The sequence below is a fragment of the Balearica regulorum genome, chromosome 12 (assembly GCF_011004875.1).
Source record: "Balearica regulorum gibbericeps isolate bBalReg1 chromosome 12, bBalReg1.pri, whole genome shotgun sequence".
In the NCBI taxonomy this organism is placed as follows: Eukaryota; Metazoa; Chordata; class Aves; order Gruiformes; family Gruidae; genus Balearica; species Balearica regulorum.
This window is the reverse complement of record NC_046195.1, coordinates 18219202-18235434: the sequence shown is the minus strand read 5'-3', so window position 1 is coordinate 18235434 and position 16233 is coordinate 18219202. Positions and strand designations below refer to the sequence as shown.

The 16233-nt window shown below is 38.8% G+C and overlaps 1 long non-coding RNA gene across 1 annotated transcript in view; it reads right to left on the bottom strand.

Annotated features, from left to right (window-relative positions):
* Window positions 1–3320: 3320 nt before the first annotated feature.
* Window positions 3321–16233, bottom strand: part of LOC142603561 (uncharacterized) — a 138304-nt gene continuing 125391 nt past the window's right edge. Inside the window, exons 3-4 of the long non-coding RNA XR_012837501.1 lie at window positions 6607–6663; window positions 3321–3497 (exon numbers count right to left, since the gene is read on the bottom strand). This is a non-coding gene — a long non-coding RNA (uncharacterized LOC142603561). The remainder of the gene's footprint in view (window positions 3498–6606; window positions 6664–16233) is intronic.

Sequence of the window (16233 nt, the reverse complement as noted above, 5' to 3'; positions counted from 1 at the left end):
TTTATACCTCAGAAATATCTTCTGATTGTAATGTGTTTACACTTGATGCCTAGATAATGGTTCTTGCTCAGGAACCTCTAATACACAGTGTTTTCTGCCTTCTACATTTTAGACAAGATCAAAGACTAATTATACATATATGCCTAATTCCTTTCTGATTTCTGTTAATCTAGAATGTCCTTCAATAAAGATTCCCACGAGTAATCTACATGGACTATTTTCTTTGTCTTCATGTACGGTAAATAGTTAGCCTTTCGATGTCATCTGGTTATGACATCATGATTCTGTTTTTTCTGGACTTACAGGACATTTTAAGCACATGCATCCAAGCATTATTCACCACTACGCACTATACTTTTCCTCCCTCAGTTGACTATTTCGGAAGTTTTTTTGGGATAGTGGAACCAAAGTTGACCTTAATATCCAAAATAAGAAAACAGAATTGGTCATCAGCTATATGTTTTCTTAAATAGAATTTAGACCTACTATCCCCATAGTGACTTAATTTGAACTAAAACCAAGTGATGATTTCAAAAACCCACAGCATACTGGGGAAAGCCAGGAGGAGAACACACAGGTCAGAGTAGGTTTCATGAAGATCCGAGATCCCAACCCTGAGACTATGCTGCTCAAAATGGACATCTCCTTAAGGAGGCTGTTAAAGACAATTTTCACAAGGATCAGAAGAGATGCACTTTTAATACTGAGGAAGGGAAGCATTTGCTTTTCAGAGAAAAGTTTGAGTCTGGAAAATACTCGTTTTGGTATGTTGAAGGAACTGCGCTGTAGCAGACAGCATGGTTTGTACGGCTTCTCATGGAAGTGGCTATGGAATTAATTGAAGTGGCTATTGAATTAAGAAGTGTCCTTTCCCCTTGAAACTTACAGCAGGAATTCAGAGCAAAAATTTGTCATGTTTCATCAGACTGACTTCATTACCTTCGTGAGTAATAGAAATTACATTTGTTTCCCTGGGCTGTACAATTAGACATAATAAACCCATGAAAAGAAACAGGGAAAAAGAGATACTGATTTTCTTGGGAAGAAATACAGAAAACTTGGGCTTGAAAAATGTTTGAGTATAATGCTCTGGATTTTTAAAGAAAGTTTAAAGAAACATTTTCCAAGTGCACGCCTGTTAGTTTAGCTTTCATTTTTGCCATGTATAATTATGAGAAAATTATAGACAACTCATAAGATTTTTAGTTACTGCTGAGAATTGTCTTTTCCAAGATAATTCTGTATGCTATTACTTTAGCCCACTGGGTATCATGTAGGCAAGGTGTAAGATTATGCACATGAATATTTCTGTCTACTACTTATGTGTGCTGGGACAATATCAACTTATACTTTCTTTTGTCATTGGTCTTTATTCTATAGAGGATGTTCTTAATTACCAGCAAGACAATTTGGTAATATCATGTAAAGTGTTACAGCATCATTTCTGTGATGATTTACACCTGCTAAGGGTCTGATCATTGAATTTTTAACCATATTTTAACTTCAGAAGATAGAGAATATTTTTTCTACAGAACACTTTCTATTTTTAATAGAAATACGCTCCTTTGTTTAATTTATTGGCACAGTTCTTCTAAATGATATGGAGCTTTTGAACATGAAGACATCATTTTTGCATGTTTGTGCTGCCCTGAAAAATTAAAAGCACACTTCTGTACTGGTTTAAATCAACTCAAGTCTAAATGCCTAAACGCTATTTTCGACAACTATCTATGAGGGATGTACTTTTACAGGGATTCTAAAGAATACAAACCTAAAAATATCTCAGTTGCAGAACAAATTCACTGTATTCCTTCCCCCACTTCGTGATTGTGGTTATATATTTTTTTTAATCCTTGCAGGTTTATTCCTAAGTCTGTTGGAAATGATGGAAATGATTCCATTGACTCCAGCAAACTCTGCTTTCTACTGGATTAAGGAAGACGTTTGTACGTCAGATTTGCTGGTGATGTCCCACTAATGAAATGGGGAATTTCATAAACACATCAGGGAGGGTAAGTGCCCAATGAAAGAGATGTCAGATAGAGATCCAGAAATTACAGTCTACTTGTAACAGAAATAAAACAAGGAATGCTTACTAATGAGTAATGAATTTCTTTATAATTGCTTCCACATCTGGGGCAACTTTCCTAAATCATCTACAGAAACCCTGCAATTCATGGGACTTTTGATAGTGGTTATGATCAGAACAGCACATCTCATATGACAAAAATTACTTACATTGGGAAGGATTTTTTTGCTCCTCAAATTACTTTTCTGAAGCTTTATTTCAATCTTCAGCTATTTTCTTATCTTCCTCCTCATTTTCTATTTCTAATATAAAAACAGGAGTTCTTATCAATTTAGAAGAGAAATAAAACTAAAGAAAATTCAAGCATGGTCTATTTTAAAGTTCCAGCTCAGATAATAAGAATCTGTTTTGTGCTGTACTTCTCTCATGAACTCAGTTTTCCATAGTGCATTCAGTGTTGTAATAATGCAAATCAAATACAATTTTAATAACTCCTTCCATTAAAATGATCTATTAATGTTTTAAGACTCCAACACTTATGAGCACGATTCTAATTGCATGATTTTGCTGCGGGCAGGTTTTATAGATCTGCCTGATCTTCGGATATTTGCACCGTTAGGATTATTTTAAATAAATTAATTTTTGGAAGACTTTCAATAACAACAGTTGAGTTTGATAGTGGTTGTCTGGTGGCTAATTGTATGTATCTGCTTCCACGCGAGGAAAAACTAGATAAATTTAGAACTCTCTGAAAGGAGATGGCTGAGGTTTATACAATGACATGTTATGAAGAATGTTCTGAAGAGGGCAATATCTATTAACTGTGTTAGTACAAGGAGCAAAAGAGGTTTAAAGTGAACAAAAATTTATATTTGTTATGCAACACAAATTGTGGGACTTTCTGTCACGGAATACCAAAAAAAGGCTAGAAATTCATGGAAGATAGTTCCTTTGATACCATTAAACATTCTTGTTTTATGCAACTTCTACTGTCAGTCTCTAGTGCACCAAGTGATAGGAACAAGGCAAATACATCAGGAGAATTAGTTTGCGTTTGGCTTCTGACATTTTTCTGTATATCTGCTAGGCATTTCTGCCGCTAACACAGTGAGGGAGTAGCTGGACCTTTGGTCTAACCCAGTACAGCTACTTCCAGGCAAGACAAACGGTTGTCTGCAAGCTTGTTGTTCTCTCCAGAAACCTGTGAAAAACCTCAGGTTTTCTTGTCATTTTGCAAAGCAAGAAGAGGAAAAGAAGCAGGACGGGCCTTGGGAAGAAGGTAAGCAGGGCAGCAAGAGTTGCAAAGAAAGCATTTGCTGAGTGGCTTGTGAGGGCCCTTACCTTGACATGGTCCCCAGGCTTTATCTCTAGTGGTAGGCTCTTGGCCACTGGCATGCTGGCTCTCCTCCTCGTACGTGCTGTTCTTCATTTTGAGCATCACTTGAGATCTACAGCAGAAGGTTCCCTCCTTCAAGATGAACCAAAACATCAACGCAATCTTGCACTCTTGATTCAACATTTCTTCTGTAGAGAATTTACTCCAAATTTTATTCATGGTAAATGCCTACATAAGCCTTGAATAAACGAGCATTAAGAAGTGGTAATTTTCTTTGGGAGTTAAAGAATTACTATTTATTGAATGTTGTTAATTGTATGCTGAGAAGTGATTCCTTGTCTGCAAAAACAGCATGTTCTTTAATGAATATGTCTTTAACCCCTCCAGCAGCGTTAGTTCTTCTGCCTATTTTGTAAATTGTCTGGCATGGCAGAAAATAATAACATTTCCTCTGATATCAAGTGTGCATTTTCCTTGCAGGATGGAGCCCTAACAGAAGGAATTGCTGAAGAGTTTACACACTGGCAAAGAAAGAGCATACAAGTTGTTGCTATGACAAATTCTTACTTCAACAGAAACACTTTAGATCCGTCCTGTTTGAGTGCAATGGAAAGGACAACGGGATGCATGTATACAGGCCTCGAGAAATACAAGCTTTTACACGAACAGATACTCAGAATTATGGATAATTTCAGCTGTATTTGAAGTTTTCAGTGCTGGATCAACTCAGAACATGTTGTTCTCAGTTATTCCTCCTCAGAAGCCATCCCAAGCAAGAACACCCTGAGATACTGAATTGATGATAAAAGTGGATTATGTCTGGGGTTTTGATGAAACCTTTGTATTGGAATGTGCCAAACAGGTGAAAAGGTTCAGAGGAAACAATGTGGTTTTCATGAAGTTTCTCAACTGAAAAAATATGTTAAAGATGTTTCAAAATTATTGCAAGTGTCCCAATAGATATTTTTCTAAATGATCATTTATTGGCTTTGAAGTATGTTTTGGTTTTAATTTTTAATTTATAAGTGAAAGCAAAAAATGAAATATTTTGAAATTACTGAAGCAAATGACTCAGTCTAATTTATTTTTAGCAGCTTATTGGTTAGCCAAAGAATTAGTTGGGGAAAAAAAAAGAAATCTTGAAAACTCCCAAAGGACAGAAAAAAAGCACTTCCCTGCTAGTTATAAAATGAGAAAATTCAATGACATTTTAATTTAGCACAAAGATTTAGTAAAATATCCACATTTTCATAGAAGTTGCAAAGAAACTCAGACACACTTTGGGTTTCTTTCCAAGTGTGATGGTAACTGATAACTTTTTTTACTAGACTTGGTCATTTACCCTCTTAGATAAATAACTGGAGATATTCCAGCCTCTACAGGGGTTATAGTTGCCGTTTCATACACTGTCACAAGGAGGAGGGCAGGAAGCATAAGTAGGGAATTTCACAGTTTTAGTCCAAACTAATGTGTTTAAACAGGAAATTATGATTAATTTTTCAATAATTTAAAAGCAGGCTGGCTATTCGTGGAGAAAGAGCCCTGGATGCCAGGAGGGGTTAAGCTTTGTAGGGGGGAGAGCTACACTGCGCTGCGCTAATGGTGTAGGGCAAGAACATCCTTAGATGCCTGCTCAATTTGTCAGGAATTTCTCTTCTGAACTATTACCTCCAGCTTTCTCCAGAACACCCTCAGTCCTTTTATCTGCAAACTATCTCAAAGTTTACTGTCTGCCTATCGCCTCGACTGAACCACACTAATAATCAGCTAATTACATGTGAACACTCTAATTTGCTTTATGTCTTAAAAAAAAGGTGCATGTGCAGGCATGCACGTGAGCAAGCTTTTGCTCATACTATAAAATTGCAGCACCATGTAGAATTGGTGCACCAGCCAAAGCATGATAAAATACGTGACATGCTTGCTGCCCTCTCTGTTGCTTTCCCCCTCCAAGCCACCACCACTGCTTGTCATTCCTGATTTGCAACATCACCTGTTGCTCCAACACCAGGCTTCTCTAGACCAGAAACTGGAGCAAAGAAGAGAAATACGTGTTTGTCATTGAACTGAACTGAGAAGAAGGAAGAGGAGAATGATAAGATCATAGCCTGCAGCACTTTGTTTATGAGAACATCCTTCCAGTGATATACGTCTGCACCAGGTGAAAGTATTGTGTCACCCCTAACATATTTTAAATGCCAGGGCTGTCATGCAAGAAGACAATGATGAACAAGTTTAAACAGAATATGGTATTGTAGCCATGTAGAGTGTTATCCTTTAAAGGTTTGCACTGGTAGTGCTTCTTAGCAAAATGTTTCCAAACTCTGTTATATTCCCCTACAGAACCTGTCTCACATAGATTTTAAACTAAATGAAAGCATTTCTATTGTAGATAAACTGATGGGGATATACATAAACCAGTGCATTTTCTTACACAGGTTTTTCAGGCCATTTCACATGTCCTCCCTGCCATACGATCTGAGCTTCTCATAACTCCTTGGATAGGAACCTCGCTTCACTAAGCAAATAGGTAAATAAATGTATGTCTATACTGTGCACTTGAAGAGCTGAGAGTGGCCGCAGGTCACTGCATGTCAGAGGTTTACTCAGACTAGCTCTAGCATGCTCCTGTGGACTGAATTCCCGTTAGGTGCTGGAGCTCCCAGACCACATCATCTGGTTTGATTTCATGCAAAAGAATTTGGTTTGCGTGCTCCAAGACTGCTTCACATTGTAGGGCAGGGTAAGCAGGGTCATTTGGAAGATTTACTTCAAAAGTGCAGGGCCAAAGTGAAACGCTAATGTAGAAGCACCTTTTGTCACAAAACAGGTATGCCCAGAGCTATCATCATATGGCAGTTTTCTTCCCAGATATTTATCTTGTGCTCCACTGCACGAACACCATCACAGTGTTATAACACTATTGCACAACATGACTCATTTGCTCAGACTGACAGCTCAAATTGAGCCTTGGGAAAGCCAACATCCAACACATGATATTGAATATGGGCATGACCATATCCACCTTGGATTCAGGTGAAAGAGCTTCAGCCATGGATGTCACATGGGAATGAAGGCAACCGTGACACCACAGAGTTTTACGTCTTTGAGGCAAGCTAAGGTCAGATGCCACTCTATGAACCATCCAGGACAGCATTAATAACACTTTACAAGAGATGGGAAAGGGAGCTTCTGATTGCCTGAAAAAAGTTCAAGGAGTTAGGATTTCTTAAGCACTTACCGAGGTCCTGTGTGGGCTCGTGTAAAGTGTTCAGCATCTCTCCATCGGTTTTCCTTTCTGTAAAATGGAGATACCTTATTTTACTCACAAGGTTATTAGGAGGATTTTCCAATTAAGGTTCTTTATAAATGAAAGTGTCTTGCAAACAGTATTTCATCATCTGACTAAAAATGGTCTCCAACTTCTTTAGGCAGAACATTACTTTTTATAGGGACTAGTCACGGCGCCCAGCTTAACATAAGGCTGCAGGATCATACACTGCATCTTTAAGACATAGTTTACTTCTGAATCAGTAAATGTACTAGACAAAGCAGCCATTATTTATGCATTCCTGCATACATGGCAAGGTGAAAATAATAGAATAAACATCATATACTTCATTATGATATCGGTTTACACTTCCAGGGTACACAAAAAGAGGCCATTTCATCAAGCTAATTGCCTGAAAGTAAAAGAGAGAGAACTTTAGCTATTAGTCTATTATGGGGCTTTTTTCTTAATCACAAATAGGGGCCGTGTGTCCCCAGGGGGATGTGTATTCTAATTTACAATTGAACTACAGATCAGAGCAATCAATCTTGTGCAGCACTTTTACAGTGTAATTGCTGCAACATAACAAATAAAAAAAAAAAAGCAGCCTAAGTCGAGTTTCAGCTTGAGGTGGAGATATTTACCAGGCATTGGTTCGGGGTGGGAGGGAGACAGAGAGAGAAGAGAGGCGCCAAAGCCATGAATATGCAATGAGGGCTCATTAGTGCCCCAGTGTTGCCATGACGAATGGCATTATCCCCAGACTGGTGCAGCCTAAACATGAATTTTATAACGACCCATTTATCATGACTTGTCATGGGTTTCTTTACTGTACTTTCTACTGACTCTCACACCTTCCACCATTATCACCTCACAATTCCTTTTGTTATTTTACCTTATTCTAGCTCAGTTTTTGGTAACGATTCTCAACTGTTAAGGAGAAGAGGACTGCAAAGAGCGACATGCTGGTGTTTAAGAGTTTAGAGCTTCCTAAGCTGAAGGCCCACTGCCAAATGTGTAGGTGGTCTTCAGTCCGCTTACTAGTGGATAAGTGTTCCTCATTGTCACGAACATCTGCAATCTTGTCAGTTGACTCAGCAGAAAGGTCTCAGATTGACTGAGCATCGAGACAACTATCTTTCCATTCTGGCAGATGTGATGGATGAATCTGTTTTGTTGACCTAGGCCTGTCTAAAAGTGCTCTTCCTCAGCCCACTCCAGCTATGTGCACAGTATAAAAATCCACCCCTCATCTTTACATTGATAAAGGTACTAAATCGGATAAATAGACAAAACCCCGCTTTCTCCCCAGCTTCAGTTAAACTAAAGAAAATGTACTAGGTGCAAAACCTAAGTGATAGGAAAAGCATTTACCTTCCAGGAGTGAGAGATCAGTCAACTCTAAAGGAAAACAAAATTACTGCAAAGTAATTAGTGTCTGGCTTTAGCTCATTTTTGGTCGCTGCACGTTGTCTCTGTTTTACTGCTGTCCCTTTGGCTTACCCGATTCCACATTTAATATACCACTGCTTATAAAGAAATCCCTGTGGCTCAGAAGGCTGAATTGCCACTGCTGGGCTAGGGCCTGCGCTCTAGTATATAGAGGCTTTCATTTCCCAAGTTATGAATCTGACATCTCATGGCCAAATCCATGCCAGTTTATTTCTGAGAAGTCTGTCCTCATTATTTACCCCAAATAGTTTCACTGTCAGTATGCCTTTTTTCCACTATGAAGCGGCTGGAGTATCCGAAAATATCAAGCCTCTCTTTGTTGGATTTTACACTTTTGCTATTACAAGAATTTGTCTTTGGGGATAGAAAAATCAAGCAACTTATTTCCAGCTATTACTTGGATAGGACTTCATGTTCTTAAACAAGTTGTGAGCTCCCATGATCTCTGAAAACAACTCTCCTGAGGTCGTACATCAGGATAGTCCTACAGTTCTTTCATTACTCTACTGGACGTTTGAAAATATTAAAAGGCATCTAACATCCCAGTTCAGCAATTTATAGACTCAGAGTCTGGTGCTGTAGCCCTCAAAGCCTCTATTTCTTCCACAAAATCCGCACTTTGCTATTATTGTCGCCAAGACAGGCACGTGTTTCACTAGAGGAATAGTTTGTCAAAGCAACAGTCCATTATCCAAAGATTCATCACAGGTTCCCAGTTTGGTACACAATGGAAGAGAGTCTGGATGTCAGAAAGTGAGGAGAAAGGAAAGTTTCCTCTCAAAAAGGTGCATTAGGTAAATGGCATACCTTGATTAATCTGGGCATAGCTGAGTAGGCCAGCACATGCTGATGTGTTCTTGTCTTTTTTTTTTCCTTTTCCAAACCCACCCATGTTCCTTTGGAATATATATATGTAGCCCAGACAGCACCTCACACAAATCTTTGACCTTTAATGGAGAACCTCAGCTCCCACTGCAATACAAACAATGTTCCTCTTTTGTCTCCCAATAATTAACAGAAAAGAAATCTCTCAAAGAAGCAAACCAGAAATGACTCCTAATGTTGCAGAAAGCATCCACTGCCTTCACAGGGACTCAAGACACAGCAAATATTATCATTATTCCTAAGAATAAATGTTTGCCCTATGACCTAGGTGATCTGGATCATCCATTGAGTTGAGAGAACAGAGTTGTCAGAAACAATATGGTATAATGAAATTATTCTTTTTAAACTCCTATTAGGAGTTCTAAAACTTGCTATAGTCAGTCTATAAGGCCAGATTGATATGCCTGATTGCCAGGCTATTATCTGCAGTTTACATGATGGAATAAGCTGATTCCTGTTTGAGTTGGTTCTAGTAATTAACAGTTCCCATGCAAGAACCTTATTCTATTATTTTATACCTATACCTATATTTTATACCAGGTCCCTCTGGGAAACAGGCTGATCTTTCTTCCACTCACCTCATCAGAAAGATAGATGTTGATACAAAGATTATTAAAGGCTGGCCAATGCAGATGACATCTGGCTCTATGTCACTTTAACATTCAGTACCTATACAAGCATGTTAGAGATTTCTAGGTTGAGATCAACCACCACATGGAGGGCAGCTGCCCAAGACAGAAAAGCATTCACTACTCCTCAGTCCATCCACAAATGGTAATCATTAAAAATAAAATAATTGCAATCCTTAAAATATTAAGTCCTTGGTTCTAAACCAACAGGCCTCTAATGACAGAAACACCCAATGTTCACTAGTTTGCTACATTTACAGATAGAATTCACAAACTGAAGATGCAAAAAACAACCTGGAAAAGAACTGCAGGTGTGATTACTATATAATGCTATTCAATATCTGTTCAACTGACATATTTACAAGAAAACCTAAAAAAAGCAGATACTATTTCCCTGTATAAAACAACACAATTTTAAAGACACAGTAAAACACTGACTTGAATACAAAACTCATTCTGAGTGAATACTTAGGTATTTGAACACTGAGGTAGTGCCAGGAAGATATCCTTCCATGCTTGTGAGGACTACCGGTTGTACTACGCAAACCCAACCAGTCTTTTTTTGCTGTTTCTTTTTGTGGAGAAATCCATCCCTTCTTCCTCAGTTGTGTTTCAAATATGGCCTAACATTTTATTCTCCCTTCAAAGCTTAGCTTTAGTCATCCTAGTGAACTAATGATCTTTTCCTCTGGATAGATCTCAGCTTTGTCTTTAAGCTTTCCTCCGCCTTTCTCTATGGCGAGCCAATGGCTTGCCGTACACAAACAAACAAAATGTCCTTCTTCCCCCTCCTCCCCACTTTCTTTAATGACATCTTCAGTCATTAATGAGTTAATAAAAATCTCAAAGTCATCTGGGAATAGATAAGGGGAAAGAAAGAAGAGTATTGTACACATAATGACAGGCTCCCTGCTGGCCCTAAGATGTCATGGGTCAGCCATGTCAAGAATGTGTGTGCCCAATCATCTGCTGATTTTTATCAGCAAGGCCTCAAGCAGAATCTGACACGGCCAGTTTGGGAGTTACAATGAATAAACAATGACTTCTTGGATTGTTGGCGGCTGTATGATAGAGTGAGAGGGTTTATATATACTAAAACATGATGACATTAGCAATCAATATACCAATTACTGGACAAGTTATTGGACGAAGAATGCACATGTCTTGAGCTTTGTGCACTTTGAACATACTACCAGTGATGGAGACCACAGAAATAATGTTACTTAACCCTTTGCAAGCTAGATATACTAATACCTGACAATGCCTTGAAGCTTCTGAGATCACGTGGTAAAAGAAAACCTGGTGTGTTTTAGCATATTAAGCCTTTCAAATAGAAGACATAAGCCTGACATTTCTTTTTCATTACAACTTGAGGAAGAGAGGAATAGATTTTTTTCAAGTGAGCAGCTGGGTGTTGGAACAATGGATTCTAGCAAATTTAAATTGTTCTCCATAAAATTTCAGAGGAAATAGATTTCTTTTCACCCAAACACTACTGTCATACTACACAAACTTCATCACTGAGAAGTTAGAACATATCTTTTATAGGATGGTTAGGCAAACATCCAAACAGCTCTCACCTGCCTATTCTGCAGTAGAGAAAGGAAGATAAAACTCTAACATACTTTTCTTACTCCTATTCTACTAGAAATTCTGCATCTGACCAGTGATCATCCTCTTCCTTTAGTCAGCTCAAAATATTCAGTGTTTATGAGTTTGTCTTCTGTTATTCTGGAAGCAATCGTGAAGATTCAATGCCAGTGTTCTAATTGAAACCAGACTAAAATGCAGTTAAGTCAGTCACCTAATTCAAAGCATAAATATAGAAGACAGCTAAGGTGGAGCTCAATGTGGCAGGCAGGCCTGCTGTATCTGTGGGCATAGCAAAAGCATTGTCTAGATTGAAGTTAAATGGTGTCAACTCTCCATTGTGCATTGAGATGGACAAGTCCACCATCTAATGGAAAGCTCATTGGTTTTGCCCTGAGATGCATCATTAAAATGATGTGGGAAAGATTTTAGGATGGTTCTCCTTCCTTTTCTGTGCAGCCTATGAATGCCAACTTTTACCGCGATCTGGGAAGCAGTGATGCCACATACCCCTTGACTTTGCTCAGGTGGGAGCAAACAAGGCAGGGCATAAATCTAAAATCTAACTTTTGTCTGCCAGGGCGCAAGCCAATGCAGTAGAAATTGTGCAAAAGCAGGGAGGTAAAAGAGTTCAGACATCAGCCTGGCACTGTGTGCTTACTGCGTATCACGGGCTGAATAAAATCTTAAGATACATCTCTTACAGATCACTTTTGTGATGTAAAGGCTGAAGTTTTACTCTAAATTACAATCAAATCTGCTCCTGTTTCTCAGAGCACTAAGCGCTTCTCAGAGTTGTGTTGGGCGGTAATGGCAGAGGGACCAGTCTCAGAGGAGAAAAATAGACGAGACTGCATCTGTTTTTAACTGCAATGGTTATGAAATGTTCAGCTGGATCCTTTCAAATGACTCTTCCCTTCCCATTGAGTAAGTTCTTGAAAAGTTTGGAAGTTAATTTGTCCAGCACGTCTGATATGAATAACAAAATGCTTTTAAATGTAAATGTTTCATAAAATAGCTCCATTACCATACATTACAGTGAATACAGTTAAAAAAACAACTCAATAATTCCTCCTCTGTAATTTACAATTAACTTTTTGCCTCAAGGTAACAGCTACATTCACAAAAATAATGGTAATAGATTGACCTTGTTATGAATGGATAACAAGCTGGAAACAATATAGTTTGTCACAGAGCATTAACTGTTCCTGTTGAAATTGTAAATAATGTGTATAGAACTTACAATGTAAATGGCTTCCCTTAAAAATATTAATTATGTCGATTAAACACTTGATGCATAATAGATTATTCTGAAACCTATTTAAGTCCATGTCGGACTGAGTACATCATTTTCTAAGATCCCATTCCCAGACTACTGGAAAAATCTATGGCTGTGCTCTGACTGCTCAAGGTGGACAAAGGACTTACAATGGAATATCGCCTTAAATTAAAGATAGACAGTTGATTCTTTTGTTTTGATTGCTTGCATGCTTTTTCACTGAGTACAGCATCAGAAGATTAGACTGTCTAGAGACACCAGGCTCTTCTGAGATGCTTTTAGGCTGCTTCGGAAACTAATGAAAAGCAGCCCTCATCCAACAGCACTGGAGGATCTCTATGGGATACAGAGCACTCTGCTGGCTTTTATGCCACTTTGTAATCACTGGTAATGGGATAGAGGAATATAGATAAGTTTTTACACCTGGCTGGTTTCTCACACAAAAGTGATGTAACTCATCACCCACAAGCCAGCCAGAGCTGTGAGGGCTGATGCTACTCAGCTGATCTCCTCTTTGTATGTCCTTTGGAGCCAGGGCTGTGCTCATCTGGGAGCAGGAGATTGCTATCACATGGCTTTAGAGAGTGATTCAGAACTGGTATATAACACATGGCATAGAAAAGATTAGACTTTTCTCCCAGAGCCTGGGGACCACTAATTCATGAAAAAGAGACTAAACCATATTTTTGTGCTTCCCAACCACAGTAAGTGCTCCTCAGCTGCGGCTCAAGACTCAACTTAACAGCACAATACTTCAGTGTTCTGGCTAATTACTATGTATAGACTGTTGCATTATAAAAGAGGGATTCCCGCTAGATTATCCATGTAGAGAAAGTGATATCAAAATGACAAGCCACCAAGAGGTCAAATAACCAGTTGCCAGAAGTTAGAATAACTAGACTGTGGAGCAGCAATATCTGAGGAGCTGGCATGTGTCCCAGGACTGGTTGTCACACTAATGAAAGAAAAGACAGCTGGAATCTCTTTGGATCAACTGTTATTTTCTCTGAACATAGTTTAAATCTATCACTTTGGTTTTTCAACTGAACACATGAACTGGGAGTTGAGAAACTGATTCAGTAAAATGTAAGGTCTCTTTATACCTCATTTTTCCATGTGTGAGCTTCATCCTTTGGGATCACGGACTGTTCAGACTGAGTATAAAGAGTCTGATGACAGTTAGGGCTCTTTAGTGTTCCTGTAATCCAAGCAAACACATTACATCCTCTCTCACCAAAAGGTGTATTCTCCCATCTGGACAGAAACAAAGTCACTGCACATGTATAACTGAGCAGGCACCTCTTCCCCCATGACGGAGTCAAAAATCCCAGTACAAGGCTGGATAAGGAACACTCAGATTTCTCTCCACCTGATACTTTTCTCTGGGCAGCTCTTGTTTCACCTTCAGTTAAAGTTTAGCTGTTTGCTATACATCAGATGCCATCTCTTTAAAGATGTACATCTGAATGGGCAAGAAAGTTAGGGATTAGCAATGGGCAGGGGTCAAGTCCGTCAAGACTTTAAGCATGTCATTGGTTGTAAAAAAGATTACATTACTGGCAGCTCTTTGCCAGATCAGTACTTCGATGCCAAATGTTAATCCTTGCTGGGGACGAGATGGCTTGTAAATGTTATAGGAGAACATAGATTTTCCTATAGAAAACAGGCATTTATGGTTAAAACATAGGGATTATTTTCTCATGCTTACGTTTGCATTTCATGCTGATTCCCTATTACTTGCTCTGAGCTTTGCTTCAGTACTTACTTACATTTAATCACTTCAGATCTTTATTTGTATAACTAAGGAGAGTATGGTCAAGTTCTTAAAGCACTGGGTAGCAGAAGAGCCAGGGCTCAGCCCCAAGCTTTGCCAGAGAACTTGTTCTGTGACAGTCAGCAAAGCCTGTTTGCTTGCTGAACCTTAGTTTTCCCATCTGTAAAATGGAACTGCATGTAAAAAGGATCCAGTCAAGTTTTATTTATGACTGTCAGAAGTGTTTTTTTGATTTATAAAGCAATCTACCTATTTTAACATGGCTATCTATGTATCTTTGACTTTATAAGTAACATCCTTTCCTACAATTAGATAGCTTTGGGTGAGCTCAAGTTTCCAGGTCAGGTGTTTACACCAGAACAGCCAAGGCATAAGCTAACACAAAATATTTTAAAATAACAGAAGACTTAGTTGGCCCAAAGTTTATTCCACTGTGGACCAGGAGTGTAACCGGGTGTAACCAGCAGCTGTTGTTAAATGTGTGCAGGACACTCCACATGACTAAGCATAGTCAGGAAATTAATATTACACCAGTAGACCTCCAGCAGCTGGCTATGCTCATACAGCTATATGCCAGTCCCCAACCTGTAGGAAGTCCTTTGGCTGTCCTATGGGAAAGGGAAGCAAGCGGATATGGGTGCAAACTGTGCTCACACCTGCTTTTGGCATCTTGAGATCCTCAGTTTCTCATCTGTATTTTGGGAGGTAATGAAACTTTATGCTAAGGCGGCAATCAGTAAAGCTCTACTCTAAAGGGTCTGATGAGGTCAAAACCAGTAGTGCCTGATGCACATGGGTTCTAGAGTAAAGGGGACCATGTAACTTCCCAGATAGATTTGATAACAGAGTTCATTAAATAAGAAAAGCAAATTCAATCTCAGGAAACTTGAGCTTCTAGGTTTCGTGCCACATACACTTGGTAGCTATAAAATTAGAATACTCTGGTAGAAGGCAATTCAACATTTTTTCTGGCAGGAAGTTAAAAATGATATGTATGTGGCATACTAAGTATTAAATTGTGTTAGTTCAGTTTTGTTATGCAGATGGATTTTTTCCTTCTCTTCTAGTCTTTAAAATGTTTTGAATTAAAATAGCTTACTCAAGGTCACCGAAGGCATATGGTCCTGCTCAAAACTTTAAACAAAACATTAGTTTTTACAACCTTTTGTAATTTGGTATTGTATACAACATGGTTATAGACGGAGTTTCTGTAATCTTTGCAGTGGGTGACAGAAATATGAGAGCCAAATTTATAAGCCATTTAGTGAAGCATTTAATCAATTTCATGCATAGGAAATAACTCCGATTGCTTTGCTTTATCAATCTTGCTTTCTCAGAGACCTGCAGTCACCCCAACCTCAAAACACTTAAGTGCGTGTGGGGGGAACCATATGCAAAAATCTATTGCCATACACAGCGTCAGGAACTTCTGAGGGCTGCTTAAACTTACTTGCCAGCATCAATAATCCCTCTTGAGGCTGTTAATATATTTCAGAAGGAAGGCAGAAAGCCTAATATTTATAGGGAGTTGCAAGGCCTCTTTTTACAGAGTTTTTCATTAAACACCCTTTGTCTAGAATGAGCCTGTGGCACTGTAGAGTTATGCAGATTAAGCTTGCCTCTAGTACTAAAGTGTTGTGCATGTTGCCTTTAATTACTTACAACACTTAAAAAAACTCCCTGCATCACAAGTCCCTGTGCTTCCATAAAATATGAGTAACATCTCATTTGATGAATTCAGAGACACCCCACTTGAGATGATACTGCTCACTCTGGCCATAATAAGAAAAACAACAGTAAGATCTAGACTGTCTCAAAGCCCATGTAGAAGTCATGCTTACCTATGACTGTAACTGGAGGAAGCTTTATCTTGTAAGAAACTGAACTGAAGGATTAGAACTGTTCTTCTGGTCTTCAAACCATGGCTCTGGATGGAGTGCCTGACCATTGGCATTGGGCAGGCAACTGGTCAACTGGAAGATCCTTAG